We start from the raw sequence: 25,200 nt of genomic DNA on the forward strand, positions 1-25,200 counted from the left end.
GGTGATGGACAGAATGCAGAACAATGTCATACATTCACCCCAGTACAGAGATCTGGGCCTAAATCCATTGTTTTTTTGCACTCCACACCACCCCAGTTCAGACATGGCCATTTGCAAATCAGTCTGACCCTGTGCCTCATGGGAACAGTCCAGCCCGAACTGCCAAGCCATGCCTTCCCTGGACCGGAAACAAGCTTCGGAGGACCGGTTTCTGGCATTCCAGCCGTCTTCAGCCCGGCTTGCTTGAATCCAGTGGTGCGGAGTGCATGGGACTCACGTCTGAGCATTCTCATCCCACTCGGGGTGACAAATGCAAAAACCACAGGTGATGGACAGAATGCAGAACAATGTCATACACTCACCCCAGTACAGAGATCTGGGCATAAATCCATCGTTTTTTTGCACTCCTCACCACCCCAGTTCAGACATGGCCATATGCAAATCAGTCTGACCCTGTGCCTCATGGGAACAGTCCAGCCCGAACTGCCAAGCCATGCCTTCCCTGGACTGGAAACAAGCTTCCGAGGACCGGTTTCTGGCATTCCAGCCATCTTCAGCCCGGCTTGCTTGAATCCAGTGGTGCGGAGTGCATGGGACTCACGTCTGAGCATACCCATCCCACTCTTGGTGACAGATGCAAAAAACACAGGTGATGGACAGAATGCAGAACAATGTCATACATTCACCCCAGCACAGAGATCTGGGCCTAAATCCATCGTTTTTTTGCACTCCACACCACCCCAGTTCAGACCTGGCCATATCCAAATCAGTCTGACCCTGTGCCTCATGGTAACAGTCCAGCCCGAACTGCCAAGCCATGCCTTCCCTGGACCGGAAACAAGCTTCCGCGGACTGGTTTCTGGCATTCCAGCCGTCTTCAGCCCGGCTTGCTTGAATCCAGTGGTGCGGAGTGATTGGGACTCACGTCTGAGCATACCCATCCCACTCGGGGTGACAAATGCAAAAACCACAGGTGATGGACAGAGTGCAGAACAATGTCATACATTCACCCCAGTACAGAGATCTGGGCCTAAATCCATTGTTTTTTTGCACTCCACACCACCCCAGTTCAGACATGGCCATATGCAAATCAGTCTGACCCTGTGCCTCATGGGAACAGTCCAGCCCGAACTGCCAAGCCATGCCTTCCCTGGACCGGAAACAAGCTTCCGAGGACCAGTTCCTGGCATTCCAGCCATCTTCAGCCGGCTTGCTTGAATCCAGTGTTGCGGAGTGCATGGGACTCACGTCTGAGCATACCCATCCCACTCGTGGTGACGAATGTAAAAACCACAGGTGATGGACAGAATGCAGAACAATGTCATACATTCACCCCAGTACAGAGATCTGGGCCTAAATCCATCGTTTTTTTGCACTCCACACCACCCAAGTTCAGACATGGCCATATGCAAATCAGTCTGACCCTGTGCCTCATGGGAACAGTCCAGCCCGAACTGCCAAGCCATGCCTTCCCTGGACTGGAAACAAGCTTCCGAGGACCAGTTTCTGGTATTCCAGCCGTCTTCAGCCCGGCTTGCTTGAATCCAGTGGTGCGGAGAGCATGGGACTCACGTCTGAGCATACCCATCCCACTCGGGGTAACAAATGCAAAAACCACAGGTGATGGACAGAATGCAGAACAATGTCATACATTCACCCCAGTACAGAGATCTGGCCCTAAATCCATTGTTTTTTTGCACTCAACACCACCCCAGTTCAGACATGGCCATATGCAAATCAGTCTGACCCTGTGCCTCATGGGAACAGTCCAGCCCGAACTGCCAAGCCATGCCTTCCCTGGACCGGAAACAAGCTTCCGAGGGCCGGTTTCTGGCATTCCAGCCGTCTTCAGCCCGGTTTGCTTGAATCCAGTGGTGCGGAGTGCATGGGACTCACGTCTGAGCATTCTCATCCCACTCGGGGTGACAAATGCAAAAACCACAGGTGATGGACAGAATGCAGAACAATGTCATACACTCACCCCAGTACAGAGATCTGGGCATAAATCCATCGTTTTTTTGCACTCCTCACCACCCCAGTTCAGACATGGCCATATGCAAATCAGTCTGACCCTGTGCCTCATGGGAACAGTCCAGCCCGAACTGCCAAGCCATGCCTTCCCTGGACCAGAAACAAGCTTCGGAGGACCGGTTTCTGGCATTCCAGCTGTCTTCAGCCCGGCTTGCTTGAATCCAGTGGTGCAGAGTGCATGGGACTCACGTCTAAGCATACCCATTCCACTCAGGGTGACAAATGCAAAAACCACAGGTGATGGACGGAATGCAGAACAATGTCATACATTCACCCCAGTACAGAGATCTGCGCCTAAATCCATCGTTTTTTTGCACTCCACACCACCCCAGTTCAGACATGGCCATATGCAAATCAGTCTGGCCCTGTGCCTCATGGGAACAGTCCAGCCCGAACTGCCAAGCCATGCCTTCCCTGGACTGGAAACAAGCTTCCGAGGACCGGTTTCTGGCATTCCAGCCATCTTCAGCCCGGCTTGCTTGAATCCAGTGGTGCGGAGTGCATGGGACTCACGTCTGAGCATACCCATCCCACTCGGGGTAACAGATGCAAAAAACACAGGTGATGGACAGAATGCAGAACAATGTCATACATTCACCCCAGCACAGAGATCTGGGCCTAAATCCATCGTTTTTTTGCACTCCACACCACCCCAGTTCAGACCTGGCCATATCCAAATCAGTCTGACCCTGTGCCTCATGGTAACAGTCCAGCCCGAACTGCCAAGCCATGCCTTCCCTGGACCGGAAACAAGCTTCCGCGGACTGGTTTCTGGCATTCCAGCCGTCTACAGCCCGGCTTGCTTGAATCCAGTGGTGCGGAGTGATTGGGACTCACGTCTGAGCATACCCATCCCACTCGGGGTGACAAATGCAAAAACCACAGGTGATGGACAGAATGCAGAACAATGTCATACATTCACCCCAGTACAGAGATCTGGGCCTAAATCCATTGTTTTTTTGCACTCCACACCACCCCAGTTCAGACATGGCCATATGCAAATCAGTCTGACCCTGTGCCTCATGGGAAGAGTCCAGCCCGAACTGCCAAGCCATGCCTTCCCTGGACCGGAAACAAGCTTCCGAGGACCAGTTTCTGGCATTCCAGCCGTCTTCAGCCCGGCTTGCTTGAATCCAGTGGTGCGGAGTGCATGGGACTCACGTCTGAGCATACCCATCCCACTCTTGGTGACAGATGCAAAAAACACAGGTGATGGACAGAATGCAGAACAATGTCATACATTCACCCCAGCACAGAGATCTGGGCCTAAATCCATCGTTTTTTTGCACTCCACACCACCCCAGTTCAGACCTGGCCATATCCAAATCAGTCTGACCCTGTGCCTCATGGTAACAGTCCAGCCCGAACTGCCAAGCCATGCCTTCCCTGGACCGGAAACAAGCTTCCGCGGACTGGTTTCTGGCATTCCAGCCGTCTTCAGCCCGGCTTGCTTGAATCCAGTGGTGCGGAGTGATTGGGACTCACGTCTGAGCATACCCATCCCACTCGGGGTGACAAATGCAAAAACCACAGGTGATGGACAGAGTGCAGAACAATGTCATACATTCACCCCAGTACAGAGATCTGGGCCTAAATCCATTGTTTTTTTGCACTCCACACCACCCCAGTTCAGACATGGCCATATGCAAATCAGTCTGACCCTGTGCCTCATGGGAACAGTCCAGCCCGAACTGCCAAGCCATGCCTTCCCTGGACCGGAAACAAGCTTCCGAGGACCAGTTCCTGGCATTCCAGCCATCTTCAGCCGGCTTGCTTGAATCCAGTGTTGCGGAGTGCATGGGACTCACGTCTGAGCATACCCATCCCACTCGTGGTGACGAATGTAAAAACCACAGGTGATGGACAGAATGCAGAACAATGTCATACATTCACCCCAGTACAGAGATCTGGGCCTAAATCCATCGTTTTTTTGCACTCCACACCACCCAAGTTCAGACATGGCCATATGCAAATCAGTCTGACCCTGTGCCTCATGGGAACAGTCCAGCCCGAACTGCCAAGCCATGCCTTCCCTGGACTGGAAACAAGCTTCCGAGGACCAGTTTCTGGTATTCCAGCCGTCTTCAGCCCGGCTTGCTTGAATCCAGTGGTGCGGAGAGCATGGGACTCACGTCTGAGCATACCCATCCCACTCGGGGTAACAAATGCAAAAACCACAGGTGATGGACAGAATGCAGAACAATGTCATACATTCACCCCAGTACAGAGATCTGGCCCTAAATCCATTGTTTTTTTGCACTCAACACCACCCCAGTTCAGACATGGCCATATGCAAATCAGTCTGACCCTGTGCCTCATGGGAACAGTCCAGCCCGAACTGCCAAGCCATGCCTTCCCTGGACCGGAAACAAGCTTCCGAGGGCCGGTTTCTGGCATTCCAGCCGTCTTCAGCCCGGTTTGCTTGAATCCAGTGGTGCGGAGTGCATGGGACTCACGTCTGAGCATTCTCATCCCACTCGGGGTGACAAATGCAAAAACCACAGGTGATGGACAGAATGCAGAACAATGTCATACACTCACCCCAGTACAGAGATCTGGGCATAAATCCATAGTTTTTTTGCACTCCTCACCACCCCAGTTCAGACATGGCCATATGCAAATCAGTCTGACCCTGTGCCTCATGGGAACAGTCCAGCCCGAACTGCCAAGCCATGCCTTCCCTGGACCAGAAACAAGCTTCGGAGGACCGGTTTCTGGCATTCCAGCTGTCTTCAGCCCGGCTTGCTTGAATCCAGTGGTGCAGAGTGCATGGGACTCACGTCTAAGCATACCCATTCCACTCAGGGTGACAAATGCAAAAACCACAGGTGATGGACGGAATGCAGAACAATGTCATACATTCACCCCAGTACAGAGATCTGCGCCTAAATCCATCGTTTTTTTGCACTCCACACCACCCCAGTTCAGACATGGCCATATGCAAATCAGTCTGGCCCTGTGCCTCATGGGAACAGTCCAGCCCGAACTGCCAAGCCATGCCTTCCCTGGACTGGAAACAAGCTTCCGAGGACCGGTTTCTGGCATTCCAGCCATCTTCAGCCCGGCTTGCTTGAATCCAGTGGTGCGGAGTGCATGGGACTCACGTCTGAGCATACCCATCCCACTCGGGGTAACAGATGCAAAAAACACAGGTGATGGACAGAATGCAGAACAATGTCATACATTCACCCCAGCACAGAGATCTGGGCCTAAATCCATCGTTTTTTTGCACTCCACACCACCCCAGTTCAGACCTGGCCATATCCAAATCAGTCTGACCCTGTGCCTCATGGTAACAGTCCAGCCCGAACTGCCAAGCCATGCCTTCCCTGGACCGGAAACAAGCTTCCGCGGACTGGTTTCTGGCATTCCAGCCGTCTACAGCCCGGCTTGCTTGAATCCAGTGGTGCGGAGTGATTGGGACTCACGTCTGAGCATACCCATCCCACTCGGGGTGACAAATGCAAAAACCACAGGTGATGGACAGAATGCAGAACAATGTCATACATTCACCCCAGTACAGAGATCTGGGCCTAAATCCATTGTTTTTTTGCACTCCACACCACCCCAGTTCAGACATGGCCATATGCAAATCAGTCTGACCCTGTGCCTCATGGGAAGAGTCCAGCCCGAACTGCCAAGCCATGCCTTCCCTGGACCGGAAACAAGCTTCCGAGGACCAGTTTCTGGCATTCCAGCCGTCTTCAGCCCGGCTTGCTTGAATCCAGTGGTGCGGAGTGCATGGGACTCACGTCTGAGCATACCCATCCCACTCGGGGTGACAAATGCAAAAACCACAGGTGATGGACAGAATGCAGAACAATGTCATACATTCACCCCAGTACAGAGATCTGGGCCTAAATCCATTGTTTTTTTGCACTCCACACCACCCCAGTTCAGACATGGCCATATGCAAATAAGTCTGACCCTGTGCCTCATGAGAACAGTCCAGCCCGAACTGTCAAGCCATGCCTTCCCTGGACCGGAAACAAGCTTCCGAGGACCGGTTTCTGGCATTCCAGCCATCTTCAGCCCGGCTTGCTTGAATCCAGTGGTGCAGAGTGCATGGGACTCACGTATGAGCATACTCATCCCACTCGGGGTGACAAATGCAAAAACCACAGGTGATGGACAGAATGCAGAACAATGTCATACACTCACCCCAGTACAGAGATCTGGGCCTAAATCCATCGTTTTTTTGCACTCCACACCACCCCAGTTCAGACATGGCCATATGCAAATCAGTCTGACCCTGTGCCTCATGGGAACAGTCCAGCCCGAACTGCCAAGCCATGCCTTCCCTGGACCGGAAACAAGCTTCCGAGGACCAGTTTCTGGCATTCCAGCCGTCTTCAGCCCGGCTTGCTTGAATCCAGTGGTGCGGAGTGCATGTAAATGTAAATGTACAGGAATTTATATAGCGCAAATCACCAACCGGTTTCTAAGCGCTTGCTTAGGGAACCCGTCCTGGTATTCCCCTGTGAGATAACCCCGGCAGGGTATCCGCAAGGTGAAAGCCAGGCATCCCGCCACGAGGGGCCGTTGTGGAGATTAAGCAAGCTATTGCTCAGAGTCGCAGAGTGTGAACCCGTGAATCGAGTAGGCACCGGAGCGAGAATTGTCGAGTCCATAGACATTTTAGGACTCAAGACCCCCCCCAGCCGGGAATTGAACCCTGGTCCCGGGCATACCTCTGCTTCCAGGTCTGCCTCCTCTAACCAGTGAGCCACACTTCTCCACTGCCAAGCCATGCCTTCCCTGGACCGGAAACAAGCTTCCGAGGACCGGTTTCTGGCATTCCAGCCGTCTTCAGCCCGGCTTGCTTGAATCCAGTGGTGCGGAGTGCATGGGACTCACGTCTGAGCATTCTCATCCCACTCGGGGTGACAAATGCAAAAACCACAGGTGATGGACAGAATGCAGAACAATGTCATACACTCACCCCAGTACAGAGATCTGGGCATAAATCCATCGTTTTTTTGCACTCCTCACCACCCCAGTTCAGACATGGCCATATGCAAATCAGTCTGACCCTGTGCCTCATGGGAACAGTCCAGCCCGGAACTGCCAAGCCATGCCTTCCCTGGACCGGAAACAAGCTTCGGAGGACCGGTTTCTGGCATTCCAGCCGCCTTCAGCCCGGCTTGCTTGAATCCAGTGGTGCGGAGTGCATGGGACTCACGTCTAAGCATACCCATCCCACTCGGGGTGACAAATGCAAAAACCACAGGTGATGGACGGAATGCAGAACAATGTCATACATTCACCCCAGTACAGAGATCTGCGCCTAAATCCATCGTTTTTTTGCACTCCACACCACCCCAGTTCAGACATGGCCATATGCAAATCAGTCTGACCCTGTGCCTCATGGGAACAGTCCAACACGAATTGCCAAGCCATGCCTTCCCTGGACCGGAAACAAGCTTCCGAGGACCGGTTTCTGGCATTCCAGCCATCTTCAGCCCGGCTTGCTTGAATCTAGTGGTGCGGAGTGCATGGGACTCACGTCTGAGCATACTCATCCCACTCGGGGTGACAAATGCAAAAACCACAGGTGATGGACAGAATGCAGAACAATGTCATACACTCACCCCAGTACAGAGATCTGGGCCTAAATCCATTGTTTTTTTGCACTCCACACCACCCCAGTTCAGTCATGGCCATATGCAAATCAGTCTGACCCTGTGCCTCATGGGAACAGTCCAGCCCGAACTGCCAAGCCATGTCTTCCCTGGACCGGAAACAAGCTTCCGAGGACCGGTTTCTGGCATTCCAGCCGTCTTCAGCCGGCTTGCTTGAATCCAGTGGTGCGGAGTGCATGGGACTCACGTCTGAGCATACCCATCCCACTCGGGGTGACAAATGTAAAAACCACAGGTGATGGACAGAATGCAGAACAATGTCATACATTCACCCCAGTACAGAGATCTGGGCCTAAATCCATCGTTTTTTTGCACTCCACACCACCCCAGTTCAGACATGGCCATATGCAAATCAGTCTGACCCTGTGCCTCATGGGAACAGTCCAGCCCGAACTGCCAAGCCATGCCTTCCCTGGACCGGAAACAAGCTTCCGAGGACCAGTTTCTGGCATTCCAGCCGTCTTCAGCCCGACTTGCTTGAATCCAGTGGTGCGGAGTGCATGGGACTCACGTCTGAGCATACCCATCCCACTCGGGGTGACAAATGCAAAAACCACAGGTGATGGACAGAATGCAGAACGATGTCATACATCCACCCCAGTACAGAGATCTGGGCCTAAATCCATTGTTTTTTTGCACTCCACACCACCCCAGTTCAGACATGGTCATTTGCAATTCAGTCTGACCCTGTGCCTCATGGGAACAGTCCAGCCCGAACTGCCAAGCCATGCCTTCCCAGAACCGGAAACAAGCTTCCGAGGACCGGTTTCTGGCATTCCAGCCGTCTTCATCCCGGCTTGCTTGAATCCAGTGGTGCGGAGTGCATGGGACTCACGTCTGAGCATACCCATCCCACTCGGGGTGACAAATGCAAAAACCCCAGGTGATGGACAGAATGCAGAACAATGTCATACATTCACCCCAGTACAAAGATCTGGGCCTAAATCCATCGTTTTTTTGCACTCCACACCACCCCAGTTCAGACATGGCCATATGCAAATCAGTCTGACCCTGTGCCTCATGAGAACAGTCCAGCCCGAACTGCCAAGCCATGCCTTCCCTGGACCGGAAACAAGCTTCCGAGGACCGGTTTCTGGCATTCCAGCCGTCTTCAGCCCGGCTTGCTTGAATCCAGTGGTGCGGAGTGCATGGGACTCATGTCTGAGCATACCCATCCCACTCGGGGTGACAGATGCAAAAAACACAGGTGATGGACAGAATGCAGAGCAATGTCATACATTCACCCCAGCACAGAGATCTGGGCCTAAATCCATCGTTTTTTTGCACTCCACACCACCCCAGTTCAGACATGGCCATATCCAAATCAGTCTGACCCTGTGCCTCATGGGAACAGTCCAGCCCGAACTGCCAAGTCATGCCTTCCCTGGACCGGAAACAAGCTTCCGAGGACCGGTTTCTGGCATTCCAGCCGTCTTCAGCCCGGCTTGCTTGAATCCAGTGCTGCGGAGTGATTGGGACTCACGTCTGAGCATACCCATCCCACTCGGGGTGACAAATGCAAAAACCACAGGTGATGGACAGAATGCAGAACAATGTCATACATTCACCCCAGTACAGAGATCTGGGCCTAAATCCATTGTTTTTTTGCACTCCACACCACCCCAGTTCAGACATGGCCATATGCAAATCAGTCTGACCCTGTGCCTCAGGGGAACAGTCCAGCCCGAACTGCCAAGCCATGCCTTCCCTGGACCAGAAACAAGCTTCCGAGGACCGGTTTCTGGCATTCCAGCCGTCTTCAGCCCGGCTTGCTTGAATCCAGTGGTGCGGAGTGCATGGGACTCACGTCTGAGCATACCCATCCCACTCGGGGTGACAAATGCAAAAACCACAGGTGATGGACAGAATGCAGAACAATGTCATACATTCACCCCAGTACAAAGATCTGGGCCTAAATCCATCGTTTTTTTGCACTCCACACCACCCCAGTTCAGACATGGCCATATGCAAATCAGTCTGACCCTGTGCCTCATGAGAACAGTCCAGCCCGAACTGCCAAGCCATGCCTTCCCTGGACCGGAAACAAGCTTCCGAGGACCGGTTTCTGGCATTCCAGCCGTCTTCAGCCCGGCTTACTTGAATCCAGTGGTGCGGAGTGCATGGGACTCACGTCTGAGCATACCCATCCCACTCGGGGTGACAGATGCAAAAAACACAGGTGATGGACAGAATGCAGAGCAATGTCATACATTCACCCCAGCACAGAGATCTGGGCCTAAATCCATCGTTTTTTTGCACTCCACACCACCCCAGTTCAGACATGGCCATATCCAAATCAGTCTGACCCTGTGCCTCATGGGAACAGTCCAGCCCGAACTGCCAAGCCATGCCTTCCCTGGACCGTAAACAAGCTTCCGAGGACCGGTTTCTGGCATTCCAGCCGTCTTCAGCCCGGCTTGCTTGAATCCAGTGCTGCGGAGTGATTGGGACTCACGTCTGAGCATACCCATCCCACTCGGGGTGACAAATGCAAAAACCACAGGTGATGGACAGAATGCAGAACAATGTCATACATTCACCCCAGTACAGAGATCTGGGCCTAAATCCATTGTTTTTTTGCACTCCACACCACCCCAGTTCAGACATGGCCATATGCAAATCAGTCTGACCCTGTGCCTCAGGGGAACAGTCCAGCCCGAACTGCCAAGCCATGCCTTCCCTGGACCAGAAACAAGCTTCGGAGGACCGGTTTCTGGCATTCCAGCCGTCTTCAGCCCGGCTTGCTTGAATCCAGTGGTGCGGAGTGCATGGGACTCACGTCTGAGCATTCTCATCCCACTTGGGGTGACAAATGCAAAAACCACAGGTGATGGACAGAATGCAGAACAATGTCATACACTCACCCCAGTACAGAGATCTGGGCCTAAATCCATCGTTTTTTTGCACTCCTCACCATCCCAGTTCAGACATGGCCATATGCAAATCAGTCTGACCCTGTGCCTCATGGGAACAGTCCAGCCCGAACTGCCAAGCCATGCCTTCCCTGGACCGGAAACAAGCTTCGGAGGACCGGTTTCTCGCATTCCAGCCGTCTTCAGCCCGGCTTGCTTGAATCCAGTGGTGCGGAGTGCAAGGGACTCACGTCTGAGCATACCCATCCCACTCGGGGTGACAAATGCTAAAACCGCAGGTGATGGACGGAATGCAGAACAATGTCATACATTCACCCCAGTAAGGAGATCTGCGCCTAAATCCATCGTTTTTTTGCACTCCACACCACCCCAGTTCAGACATGGCCATATACAAATCAGTCTGACCCTGTGCCTCATGGGAACAGTCCAACCCGAACTGCCAAGCCATGCCTTCCCTGGACCGGAAACAAGCTTCAGAGGACCAGTTTTGGCATTCCAGCCATCTTCAGCCTGGCTTGCTTGAATCTAGTGGTGCGGAGTGCATGGGACTCACGTCTGAGCATACTCATCCCACTCGGGGTGACAAATGCAAAAACCACAGGTGATGGACAGAATGCAGAACAATGTCATACACTCACTCCAGTACAGAGATCTGGGCCCAAATCCATCATTTATTTGCACTCCACACCACCCCAGTTCAGACATGGCCATATGCAAATCAGTCTGACCCTGTGCCTCATGGGAACAGTCCAGCCCGAACTGCCAAGCCATGCCTTCCCTGGACCGGAAACAAGCTTCCGAGGACCGGTTTCTGGCATTCCAGCCTTCTTCAGCCTGGCTTGCTTGAATCCAGTGGTGCAGAGTGCATGGGACTCACGTCTGAGCATACCCATCCCACTCGGGGTGACAGATGCAAAAAACACAGGTGATGGACAGAATGCAGAACAATGTCATACATTCACCCCAGCACAGATATCTGGGCCTAAATCCATCGTTTTTTTGCACTCCACACCACCCCAGTTCAGACCTGGCCATATCCAAATCAGTCTGACCCTGTGCCTCATGGGAACAGTCCAGCCCGAACTGCCAAGCCATGCCTTCCCTGGACCGGAAACAAGCTTCCGAGGACCGGTTTCTGGCATTCCAGCCGTCTTCAGCCCGGCTTGCTTGAATCCAGTGGTGCGGAGTGCATGGGACTCACGTCTGAGCATACCCATCCCACTCGGGGTGACAGATGCAAAAAACACAGGTGATGGACAGAATGCAGAACAATGTCATACATTCACCCCAGCACAGAGATCTGGGCCTAAATCCATCGTTTTTTTGCACTCCACACCACCCCAGTTCAGACATGGCCATATGCAAATCAGTCTGACCCTGTGCCTCATGGGAACAGTCCAGCCCGAACTACCAAGCCATGCCTTCCCTGGACCGGAAACAAGCTTCCGAGGACCGGTTTCTGGCATTCCAGCCGTCTTCAGCCCGGCTTGCTTGAATCCAGTGGTGCGGAGTGCATGGGACTCACGTCTGAGCATACTCATCCCACTCGGGGTGACAAATGCAAAAACAACAGGTGATGGACAGAATGCAGAACAATGTCATACACTCCCCCCAGTACAGAGATCTGGGCCTAAATCCATCGTTTTTTTGCACTCCTCACCACCCCAGTTCAGACAGGGCCATATGCAAATCAGTCTGACCCTGTGCCTCATGGGAACAGTCCAGCCCGAACTGCCAAGCCATGCCTTCCCTGGACCGGAAACAAGCTTCGGAGGACCGGTTTCTGCCATTCCAGCCGTCTTCAGCCCGGCTTGCTTGAATCCAGTGGTGCGGAGTGCATGGGACTCACGTCTAAGCATACCCATCCCACTCGGGGTGACAAATGCAAAAACCACAGGTGATGGACGGAATGCAGAACAATGTCATACATTCACCCCAGTACAGAGATCTGCGCCTAAATCCACCGTTTTTTTGCACTCCACACCACCCCAGTTCAGACATGGCCATATGAAAATCAGTCTGACCCTGTGCCTCATGGGAACAGTCCAACCCGAACTGCAAAGCCATGCCTTCCCTGGACCGGAAACAAGCTTCCGAGGACCGGTTTCTGGCATTCCAGCCATCTTCAGCCTGGCTTGCTTGAATCTAGTGGTGCGGAGTGCATGGGACTCACGTCTGAGCATACCCATCCCACTCGGGGTGACAACTGCAAAAAACACAGGTGATGGACAGAATGCAGAACAATGTCATACATTCACCCCAGCACCGAGATCTGGGCCTAAATCCATCATTTTTTTGCACTCCACACCACCCCAGTTCAGACATGGCCATATCCGAATCAGTCTGACCCTGTGCCTTATGGGAACAGTCCAGCCCGAACTGCCAAGCCATGCCTTCCCTGGACCGGAAACAAGCTTCCGAGGACCGGTTTCTGGCATTTCAGCCGTCTTCAGCCCGGCTTGCTTGAATCCAGTGGTGCGGAGTGATTGGGACTCACGTCTGAGCATACCCATCCCACTCGGGGTGACAAATGCAAAAACCACAGGTGATGGACGGAATGCAGAACAATGTCATACATTCACCCCAGTACAGAGATCTGCGCCTAAATCCATCGTTTTTTTGCACTCCACACCACCCCAGTTCAGACATGGCCATATGCAAATCAGTCTGACCGTGTGCCTCATGGGAACAGTCCAACCCGAACTGCCAAGCCATGCCTTCCCTGGACCGGAAACAAGCTTCCGAAAACCGGTTTCTGGCATTCCAGCCATCTTCAGCCCGGCTTGATTGAATCCAGTGGTGCAGAGTGCATGGGACTCACGTCTGAGCATACTCATCCCACTCGGGGTGACAAATGCAAAAACCACAGGTGATGGACAGAATGCAGAACAATGTCATACACTCACCCCAGTACAGAGATCTTGGCCTAAATCCATCGTTTTTTTTGCACTCCACACCACCCCAGTTCAGACATGGCCATATGCAAATCAGTCTGACCCTGTGCCTCATGCGAACAGTCCAGCCCGAACTGCCAAGCCATGCCTTCCCTGGACCGGAAACAAGCTTCCGAGGACCGGTTTCTGGCATTCCAGCCGTTTTCAGCCCGGCTTGCTTGAATCCAGTGGTGCGGAGTGCATGGGACTTACGTCTGAGCATACCCATCCCACTCCGGGTGACAAATGCAAAAACCACAGGTGATGGACGGAATGCAGAACAATGTCATACATTCACCCCAGTACAGAGATCTGGGCCTAAAACCATCGTTTTTTTGCACTCCACACCCCCCAGTTCAGACATGGCCATATGCAAATCCGTCTGACCCTGTGCCTCATGGGAACAGTCCAGCCCGAACTGCCAAGCCATGCCTTCCCTGGACCGGAAACAAGCTTCCGAGGACCGGTTTCTGGCATTCCAGACGTTTTCAGCCCGGCTTGCTTGAATCCAGTGGTGCGGAGTGCATGGGACTCACGTCTGAGCATACCCATCCCACTCGGGGTGACAAATGCAAAAACCACAGGTGATGGACAGAATGCAGAACAATGTCATACATTCACCCCAGTACAGAGATCTGGGCCTAAATCCATCGTTTTTTTTGCACTCCACACCACCCCAGTTCAGACATGGCCATATGCAAATCAGTCTGACCCTGTGCCTCATGCGAACAGTCCAGCCCGAACTGCCAAGCTATGCCTTCCCTGGACAGGAAACAAGCTTCCGAGGACCGGTTTCTGGCATTCCAGACGTTTTCAGCCCGGCTTGCTTGAATCCAGTGGTGCGGAGTGCATGGGACTTACGTCTGAGCATACCCATCCCACTCCGGGTGACAAATGCAAAAACCACAGGTGATGGACGGAATGCAGAACAATGTCATACATTCACCCCAGTGCAGAGATCTGGGCCTAAAACCATCGTTTTTTTGCACTCCACACCCCCTAGTTCGGACATGGCCATATGCAAATCAGTCTGACCCTGTGCCTCATGGGAACAGTCCAGCCCGAACTGCCAAGCCATGCCTTCCCTGGACCGGAAACAAGCTTCCGAGGACCGGTTTCTGGCATTCCAGCCGTTTTCAGCCCGGCTTGCTTGAATCCAGTGGTGCGGAGTGCATGGGACTCACTTCTGAGCATACCCATCCCACTCGGGGTGACAGATGCAAAATCCACAGGTGATGGACGGAATGCAGAACAATGTCATACATTCACCCCAGTACAGAGATCTGAGCCTAAATCCATCGTTTTTTTGCACTCCACACCACCCCAGTTCAGACATGGCCATATGCAAATCAGTCTGACCCTGTGCCTCATGGGAACAGTCCAGCCCGAACTGCCAAGCCATGCCTTCCCTGGACTGGAAACAAGCTTCCGAGGACCAGTTTCTGGCATTCCAGCCGTCTTCAGCCCGGCTTGCTTGAATCCAGTGGTGCGGAGTGCATGGGACTCACGTCTGAGCATACTCATCCCACTCGGGGTGACAAATGCAAAAACCACAGGTGATGGACAGAATGCAGAACAATGTCATACACTCACCCCAGTACAGAGATCTGGGCCTAAATCCATCGTTTTTTTGCACTCCACACTACCCCAGTTCAGACATGGCCATATGCAAATCAGTCTGACCCTGTGCCTCATGGGAACAGTCCAGCCCGAACTGCCAAGTCATGCCTTCCCTGGACCGGAAACAAGCTTCGGAGGACCGGTTTCTGGCATTCCAGCCGTCTTCAGCCCGACTTGCTTGATTCCAGTGGTGCGGAGTGCATGGGACTCACGTCTAAGCATACCCATCCCACTCGGGGTGACAAATGCAAAAACCACAGGTGATGGACGGAATGCAGAACAATGTCATACATTCACCCCAGTACAGAGATCTGGGCCTAAATCCATCGTTTTTTTGCACTCCACACCACCCCAGTTCAGACATGGCCATATGCAAATCAGTCTGACCCTGTGCCTCATGGGAACAGCCCAGCCCGAACTGCCAAGCCATGCCTTCCCTGGACCTGAAACAACCTTCCGAGGACCGGTTTCTGGCATTCCAGCCATCTTCAGCCCGGCTTGCTTGAATCCAGTGGTGCGGAGTGCATGGGACTCACGTCTGAGCATACTCATCCCACTCAGGGTGACAAATGCAAAAACCACAGGTGATGGACAGAATGCAGAACAATGTCATACACTCACCCCAGTACAGAGATCTGGGCCTACATCCATCGTTTTTTTGCACTCCATACCACCCCAGTTCAGACATGGCCATATGCAAATCAGTCTGACCCTGTGCCTCATGGGAACATCCCAACCCGAACTGCCAAGCCATGCCTTCCCTGGACCGGAAACAAGCTTCCGAGGACCGGTTTCTGGCATTCCAGCCGTCTTCAGCCCGGGTTGCTTGAATCCAGTGGTGCGGAGTGCATGGGACTCACGTCTGAGCATACCCATCCCACTCGGGGTGACAGATGCAAAAAACACAGGTGATGGACAGAATGCAGAACAATGTCATACATTCACCCCAGCACAGAGATCTGGGCCTAAATCCATCGTTTTTTTGCACTCCACACCACCCCAGTTCAGACATGGCCATATCCAAATCAGTTTGACCCTGTGCCTCATGGGAACAGTCCAGCCCGAACTGCCAAGCCATGCCTTCCCTGGACCGGAAACAAGCTTCCGAGGACCGGTTTCTGGCATTCCAGCCGTCTTCAGCCCGGCTTGCTTGAATCCAGTGGTGCGGAGTGATTGGGACTCACGTCTGAGCATACCCATCCCACTCAGGGTGACAAATGCAAAAACCACAGGTGATGGACAGAATGCAGAACAATGTCATACATTCACCCCAGTACAGAGATCTGGGCCTAAATCCATTGTTTTTTTGCACTCCACACCACCCCAGTTCAGACATGGCCATATGCAAATCAGTCTGACCCTGTGCCTCATGGGAACAGTCCAGCCCGAACTGCCAAGCCATGCCTTCCCTGGACCGGAAACAAGCTTCAGAGGACCGGTTTCTGGCATTCCAGCCGTCTTCAGCCCGGCTTGCTTGAATCCAGTGGTGCGGAGTGCATGGGACTCACGTCTGAGCATACCCATCCGACTCGGGGTGACAAATGTAAAGACCACAGGTGATGGACAGAATGCAGAACAATGTCATACATTCACCCCAGTACAGAGATCTGGGCCTAAATCCATCTTTTTTTTGCACTCCACACCACCCCAGTTCAGACATGGCCATATGCAAAACAGTCTGACCCTGTGCCTCATGGGAACAGTCCAGCCCGAACAGTCAAGCCATGCCTTCCCTGGACCGGAAACAAGCTTCCAAGGACCGGTTTCTGGAATTCCACCCTTCTTCAGCCCAGCTTGCTTGAATCCAGTGGTGCGGAGTGCATGGGACTCACGTCTGAGCATACCCATCCCACTCGGGGTGACAAATGCAAAAAACACAGGTGATGGACAGAATGCAGAACAATGTCATACACTCACCCCAGTACAGAGATCGGGTCCTAAATCCATCGTTTTTTTGCACTCCACACCACCCCAGTTCAGACATGGCCATATGCAAATCAGTCTGACCCTGTGCTTCATGGGAACAGTCCAGCCCGAACTGCCAAGCCATGCCTTCCCTGGACTGGAAACAAGCTTTCGAGGACCGGTTTCTGGCATTCCAGCCATCTTCAGCCCAGCTTGCTTGAATCCCGTGGTGCGGAGTGCATGGGACTCACGTCTGAGCATACCCATCCTACTCGGGGTGACAAATGCAAAAACCACAGGTGATGGACAGAATGCAGAACAATGTCATACATTCACCCCAGTACTGAGATCTGGGCCTAAATCCATCGTTTTTTTGCACTCCACACCACCCCAGTTCAGACATGGCCATATGCAAATCAGTCTGACTCTGTGCCTCATGGGAGCAGTCCAGCCGGAACTGCCAAGCCATGCCTTCCCTGGACCGGAAACAAGCTTCCGAGGACCGGTTTCTGGCATTCCAGCCGTCTTCAGCCCGGCTTGCTTGAATCCAGTGGTGGGGAGTGCATGGGACCACGTCTGGGCATACCCATCCCACTCGGGGTGACAACTGCAAAAACCACAGGTGATGGACAGAATGCAGAACAAGAGAGACCCAGGAGGAGAGCCAGGCAAAAGGCTGGCGTAGGGAGCCAGTGAAGACTGCTCCTTGCTAAATCCCCCCCTCAGAGACCCAGAGTGCAAAGGAGAGTGTTCCCAGTGGCTGGGGCTGGCCAAAAGGAACGAGAAGAGACGCAAATTAAGTAAATCGGACTCCAGTCAAGTCAAGTCAAGTCATAAAATTTATATAGCGCACTACATACCCAGAGGGTTTCAAGGCGCTTGGGGAGGGCAGGGCGCTTGGGGAGGGGAGGGGGATTATTTGTCAAATATCCACGTTTTAAGTTGTTCAGGGGGCCGAGATATGCCCCCCAGAAGGTAGCCGACCTTTGACCCCACCTGGGACTGATAACGAAGCGCGTGGGGCTCCGCCGCCGGTTACAATCATGCCCCCGGGGTGGGTCAGGTCTCGGGGCTGCCCCAGGAGGAAGCAAAGTCGGGGGCGCCATCGCGCCCCCGTGAAGTTGCCCCAGAAGGTGTCCAGGAGCCCACCCTGGCCCCCGGTGATGTGGTGGGAGGGGGGAGCGCTGTCACCCTCCCCGGCAAAAATGTGCCCAGGGGCCCAGGACCCCATCCCCGGGCCCTGAAGAAGTATTTTTGGGGGAGCGCCATCGCGACCCCACGAAGATGTGTCCCGTCAAAGCCGGGGAGCGTCGTTGCGCTCCCCGTGAAGATTTTCCCCTGTGGGGTGCCAGGAGCCCACCCTGGCTCCCGCCGAAAAAGCCAAGACGGGGAGCGCCAGCGCGCTCCCAGTGAAGAGAGGGAGGGGGCCCGGGACCCCATCTCTGGGCCCAAAAGATGTGGCGGAGGTCCTAGTGAAGGTAGAGGAGGTGCTCGGGATCCCAACTCCGGGCCCCCGAAGAATGCCGTTGAAGGTGGCCCAGGACCCCATCCCTGGGCCCAGCAGAGGAGAAGGAGACCGGGGGAGTGCAGCTGCACTCCCCTGAGGTCCGGTCGGACCAGCCCGAAGCTGCGTGTCTGCCTGCAGGAGCGGGCAGACGAGAAGAGTTGGGCCGGCTCCCGCGGCAGCACGCAAGGGTGCTGGCCGGGCAGGGAGCCAGCAGGGGCAGCCAGGGGGTGGGCTCCCCGGGCTGCCCTCCAACATAGAGAGCCTGCGGGAGTCCGGGTTGGGACCGGGACCCCGTAAGACAAAAGGGAGGAGCCAGGGGCCCAGGTGGGACCAGGCCTCCGATCAAGCTGCGGAGTGGCAGGGGTGGGCTCTCCAAGCCGCCTACCCTTCTCTGGGGGCCCGGTGAGACAGGGTCCCCCATCGAGGCCAGCAGAAGCAGCGGCATCCTGCCTCTCCCCGGCACAGCGGGAGAGCTGCTAATGTAATATGCAGGAGACATGAGCGAAGGGCCCCATATGCATTGCAGAGCCTAAACAGGCCTGCATGAAAACAACGTTTTCTCCACTTGTGGTGGCCCCAAGAGGACGGGGTCACCACCACACATGTGCAAAGGATCTGGGGAGCTGCTGGAGAAGTGCAGTCCCCCCACCCCCCAGCATGAAGAGGAGTTCCTCCCTAAGTCACATGGGGATTTGAAAGGAATAACCCCTCAAGGGCTCAGCCGGCATTTAACTCCTTCTAGGCTGGAACTTTTGTTTTACAGCTGAGGGTGTATTGAGAAGTGCATCAAAGTCTGAAGGGCTGTAATTGCAACAGAAATGCATTCATTAACGGTTATTTCTTTTAGAGAGACTGAAGGTCACATGTGTAATGTGAAGTACTGGGGTAAGGTGATGTCATAAGCAAAGTGGTGTTATGTTGCCAGACATTCCTGCTAGGGTGTCTGGCTGTATATGTGTAATCCTGTGATTTCATCTGTGATGTCTTTAGGGGCTGTAATTGCAATGCATTCTAATGATCGAAAAATGTGATGAGTACTGTCATTCCAAAGTGTGCTTAAACATGTATTCTTGCTGCTGCACTTAGGTGAAGACCTCAGACTGCTAGTCCTTAATATATAGAGATGGATACTTTATGGTCAGTAGGAGTTGCTCAGTCAGGGTTATGTGTCACCAAGGCAGGTGTACCCATTTTTAATGCTTGTTGAGGTAATGGGGTGGGTCGGCACTCGGATGGTGCCAGTGCGCAGAGCCCACGCCCCAGGTTATGTTCAACTAATTGCATTGGGGGCAAGATGAAGTGAATACATGGGAGTGGTGGTACTAGGGGTGGAGATATTATGGAAAGTCACAAAGCAATTCCAACAGCTTATGTATATTTGTAAATTGGTGCATAGTATTGAGTAGTGTGTGTGTTAAATAAATGTACTCTTACTTTTATAAAGCAAAGTATCGACTGGACAATCAATTATTGAGTGTTATTTCTGCACACCTGCACATGGCGATTACTAGCCCACACCACCCCCCTTGAGTAAGCCTCAGACTGCTCTGCAACGCTACCCTCTGAGAGTCAGCCGCTACAATTGGGTGTTTGGTTCCCAGTGAAGGACAAATGTAGTCATGTTATTTGTGCAGGTCTCACAGATGCTGCCTCGTTTTCCAACACATCCCTCTTCTCCTGTTGCCAAGCTAAGGTTGGTGCTGGTGATGAATACATGAGTATACACTATGAGTGACATAACTGCTTATAAAATTCTTCTCCCTCAGCAACAGATATCTCTTTTAGATGCTGTTCCCGCAGGATTCAATGTTTTTAAAGTTTTTCCATGCAAGCCAGTTGGGCCCTGGTACTATAAAGTCCTCCTGGCTACTCAAAATGCAGGTCTGTGGCAAACTGTGAAGTCTGCATTGATGGTTTTATTCAGCCTTGGTGGAAAGAAGTTAGAAAATTAGGGAAGGGAGCTTTCTTATAGAACCAAAGCCAGAAGTAGTGAGAGTGCTATTTAGGGTTCGATTTGCCATAGGATTGGCTATGACAGTGGGATGGGTTGTTGGAGTTTGGATTTTGGAGACAGTAGCAGCAGGGTTTTGTGATATAGGGGCATGCCCAATAGAAGTCATTAATACTTTCTCAGTGCTGCTCTCGACACAGGTTCTGGTTTCTGAAGGAGGGCTTGGAAAAGATGGTAGAGTAGTCCTTTTCTTCAGGAGAGATGAAGAAGATGATGTGTCTGATGTAACAGCAGTCAAATATTTCTGTTGTGCAGCAAGCTCAACTTCCTGCTTTACTCCTACCTAACGAAGATGATGTAAAGCGGACTTGTGTTGCTGTTAAAATTCTTAGGAAGATTCAATTTGCTAGGATAATTCAATTTTGGACTAACATCAGTTAGTGACAGCTTGCTAATAGGGCGATATAATTATTGCCGCTTAGCGGCCGAAAACGGCCGCTAAAGCGGTGATAATCTAATATCGCCAGGCTTGGTAATATGCCCCAAGGTTCCAATAGATTCATCAAGTTCCTACTGCTTTAAGTATCTTCGAAAGAATATTGGAAATTTCGGGGCATATTACCAAGCCTGGCGATATCAGATTATCACCGCTTTAGCGGACGTTTTCGGCCGCTAAGCGGTGATAATTATATCGCCCTATTAGCAAGCCTTCGCTAACTGATGTTAGCGACAGCTTTGAGGTGATAGCGTGCGGTTTGGGGCCCGCTTTGCATGTCAGCGATATTTATCGCTAATGACATGAGAAGTGGGCGTACCCAACCTGTTAGCAACTAAAAACAGTCGCTAACATCGCTATCGCCTATTATCAACGCAGGCGTAGCAATGGAAATATTTGCGCTAAGCGCGAATATCTCCAAAAGCTAACGCCTGCTCAGACCAGTTCTTAGCCATTACATCCAATGGGAGGTGGATATTATGGCTAAGACCCTATTGGCGTTAATGCGTGAATATCGCTGTATTCTCAGCGATATTCACGCATTTACTGCTATCGCCGGATATTTTATCGCTTTAGAGATAAACGTTGCTAATAGCATGTTATCTCTGTGATGATATCCGGCGATGCTTGGCGATAAAAAAAAACTTGCTAAGCGGATTTAGAGATAAATATCGCTAGTTGTTGGTAATATGGCCCGTCTTTCCTAAGCATTCAATGGACTGCTCAGTAGAATAGATCAGGGAGAAACATTTTAATTTACCATGGTTGGAGAAGCAGGTGTTAAGGAGAACAGATTCACTGTGTACTACTGTTTGAAAATCTAACTTTGTAGTGTGTTTCACTTGATCTGTTTATATTTATTGATCAAGATGGCTGATGATGTTGCTCTCCTTAAAAAAAGGAACCGTTCTGGTTACACCAATTGCCATATTTGTCTTTTCTGTACATCAATAACAGACTTGCAGCAAAAATAAACTTCCATATGTTGACACTAGCAAGGCGTTCACCACCCTCAAATAGGTTAGAAACCTAGAATATCAGAAGAGAATCAGACATTTTCAACTGTTCACTAGTCCTGAGTGTTGTAACTTCAAAACAAACACTCTTTGCAATACTACATTTTTAAATATGACATTGAAATTTTTAAATATGACAATATGAAATTAAATATGACAGTGTGTCAGCTGTTATTGTATCTTTCAGCTACAAAGTTGAGCAGTTGTATATCACTATCATGAGATCAGGCACATCACCAATGACTACACTGCAAAGAGCGCCTTTCTCAACCTCAAACTACTCAACAAAATAAAACCCTTCATTCCTCCCAATGACCTCAAACAAGCCACCTCAATCCCTGGTGCTGTCAAGACTGGGATACGGAAATGCAACCCTCACAGGATCAGCAAATTCTCACCTAGTTCCCCTCAGATCAACTCTGAACACAGCAACTACAATGGTCACCGAAGTCAAGAAATATGAACACAACTCGCCTGCACTTTGAGAGCTAAAATGGCTCAAAATCGAAATGTGTGGCAACTTCAAAACTGCCTGCCTCACACACAAAGCGCTGCACACAGTACATCCCGCCTACCTAGCCTCATAACTCCAGAAGGTCGGTCAGACAAGAAGCCTAAGGAGGACCAACACCTTACTCCTTATCCCTCTGAAAACTCGCAAACAGAAAACCGCATCTTGTTCGTTCGCAGGAAATGCGCCCAAAATCTAGAACTCCATTCCAATCCATATCAGGACCAATCCCTCCTTCCTAATTTTCAAAAGGCAGCTCAAAGACCTCCTCCTTAATCGATCTCTCACAAATGGATAGCTAAAGCATAACTAATCGAAGCCTGCACATAGCAGCACTCAGACACTTTGGCACTAAGACCGTACCTCATTAATCTCGCCTAAAGCCACAGTGCTTTCTTCGACGACATCTCTGTGAAAAGTCATAAGACACTGGACACCCTACTATGCTAACATATCTTAGGAAGGACAATGGACTCTTTGTCGAAGATACTCTGCGATACGTCCTGACTCACTGTACATATTACTGTGTAAATGTATATTACGTGTGATAATGCTGTAAAGTGCTCTGAAACCCTTGGGTCTCGCTAGCGCTATATAAAACTCTTAAATAAATACATTGCAGGTTCAGTATATATTTGCAATTTCTAAATCTACTTTAATTTATCTGGATGTACCGTGCAATGTAGTGGTTAGGTCTTTGAAGTGGTTGCAATATTTGTTTCAGGACGATGCTGTGGTTGAAACATTTTTGTTATGTAATATAACGCATGCAATATAGTCAGGATAGACTCGTACAGCTGTATAATGTTTCAATTTATATAAGAATACCCAATTACATGTCCCAAAAGACAAAAAGTTCTACATTTCTAGTAACGCTAATGCAGCTTTACGCGTTGGTAACCCTGCACAGTTTAAGGACCTACCTTTCCCTAACTTTGGCTCAGAGAAAGCTATGGATACCATTTTTTTACAAATAATTAGGGGAAATAAAAATCATTAGTCAACATGAGTTTTATTTTGTCGTAAGAATGAGTTTAAATATATATTTTTTCCATTCCGCCTTCAAGATATGTTGTTTGCACTTGATTACTGGCTTATCACAGCCTTCGGTTTTTGAAACGTTTTGACATGGCATGTATGACACTTACAAAAACCAGCTTTCACAAAGAGTATCCAGCCTATTGTTTGAAAAAGGGATCTCAAAATAGGCATTCTAGAGTATTGTTTAGACAGGTTTACACTGACAACAAAGACCTTCTCCATGTGTTAAATGACAGTTTTTTAGAACAGGTGTCCATTGCTTTGATCATGTACGGATTAGAGGTGTGGGCTCTGGGAGGAGCTAGGAAGCAAGGAAAAAGAACATTAGAATATTACAGGTTTCTTTATGCTACTTTGCAAAGTTGCGTAATAGGCATTGGATAGATTCTGGCTTAAACTATAGGAACTCTATCACCCTGCTAAAAAAGTTAGGGGGAATTTGTCAGGCACATCTGGTGTGATTTGTCTAGGGAATTCAGCTATTCATTGGATGGTCTAATGTATAAAATGTTGCACCCTTCCACTCACAACTCAGAGTTCTAATGAATCCTAGAGGACAATAGGAAGAAGGTTGCTATTGTGGAAACTCTTTTCAGCATGGGAAGTGACTGAGGATTGTCCCTGCTTCCCCTTGAAACTCTGATGCAAAATGGTACATTCAGGGTCAGAGAAGTTGATCTCCTGCTGATCCACAGAGAGGAGAGGATCCAACATCTCTTTAAAAAAATAACTACTTAGACCAGTTGGTACTGGATGTTTGGCTGTGGTCCTCACTGGAAGTGGGGGAAACCCTTTTTTTCCCTTTCATCCCATGCCCTGGTGCCCAAAGAGCAGTCACTGAAAGTTAGGAACATTTAAGCACGTGAAAAGAAGATACAGAACATTTCCTGTAAATTTTAAAAGTTGAACTGATTTAAAATATTTAACTCTGAAGAACTTGAAGACGATTTTGATGTTGTGAAGGCCTTCCTGGCTGCAGCCTCCAGCCTTGCCCCACTGACATATTCTGACCTCCGGAAACGTTTTTATGTCGAAAGGTAAATTAAATGATGTACCAAAGTGTGCCCTTTCGTTCTTTCTTTCAAAGGTGTTCAATTATCCATTCAGTTACCTGAGGTATATCTCTGACAGCACATATATTCACATTCACCTTTTCTTTCAATCTTTAGCTGAAGATGGAGACTTCCACGACTTTTGCATCTTAATGTACAATGAACACTGTTTAGATTCTGCAATAGCACTGATTTGAGAGGGTTCAATTCAGTTGTGATAAACACTATAAGGGACCAAAAAGCCAAAGTTGGCCAGGCATTTTCTTTAATGAGGCATGTGGGGAGAGTTTGGTAGGGGTATTTGATCACATCAAATCATCAGCATTCACCTTACTGTGTGAGACTACTGTCATGTGCAACCAGATAACTGCATACAGGTACTCTGGCACAGAAGGGACTCTCCAAGATAGCTGCTGACCTACAGAAGACCTTATAACATAAGCGGGCATTATTAGATAGGTCAGGAGGGTTTACTTTAAACCTGTAAAGGGCAGATTTACAAGGCCCTTGCGCCACTTTTGCCTCACTTTTCACATGGGAACAGTGGCGCAAAAGTGGCGCAAGGGGCTTGTAAATCTGCCCCATAGTGCTTTGACTGCATTACACATATAGGTGAAATCTG

This window comes from Lissotriton vulgaris, chromosome 3_2 (genome assembly GCF_964263255.1).
Source record: "Lissotriton vulgaris chromosome 3_2, aLisVul1.2, whole genome shotgun sequence".
NCBI lineage: Eukaryota > Metazoa > Chordata > Amphibia > Caudata > Salamandridae > Lissotriton > Lissotriton vulgaris.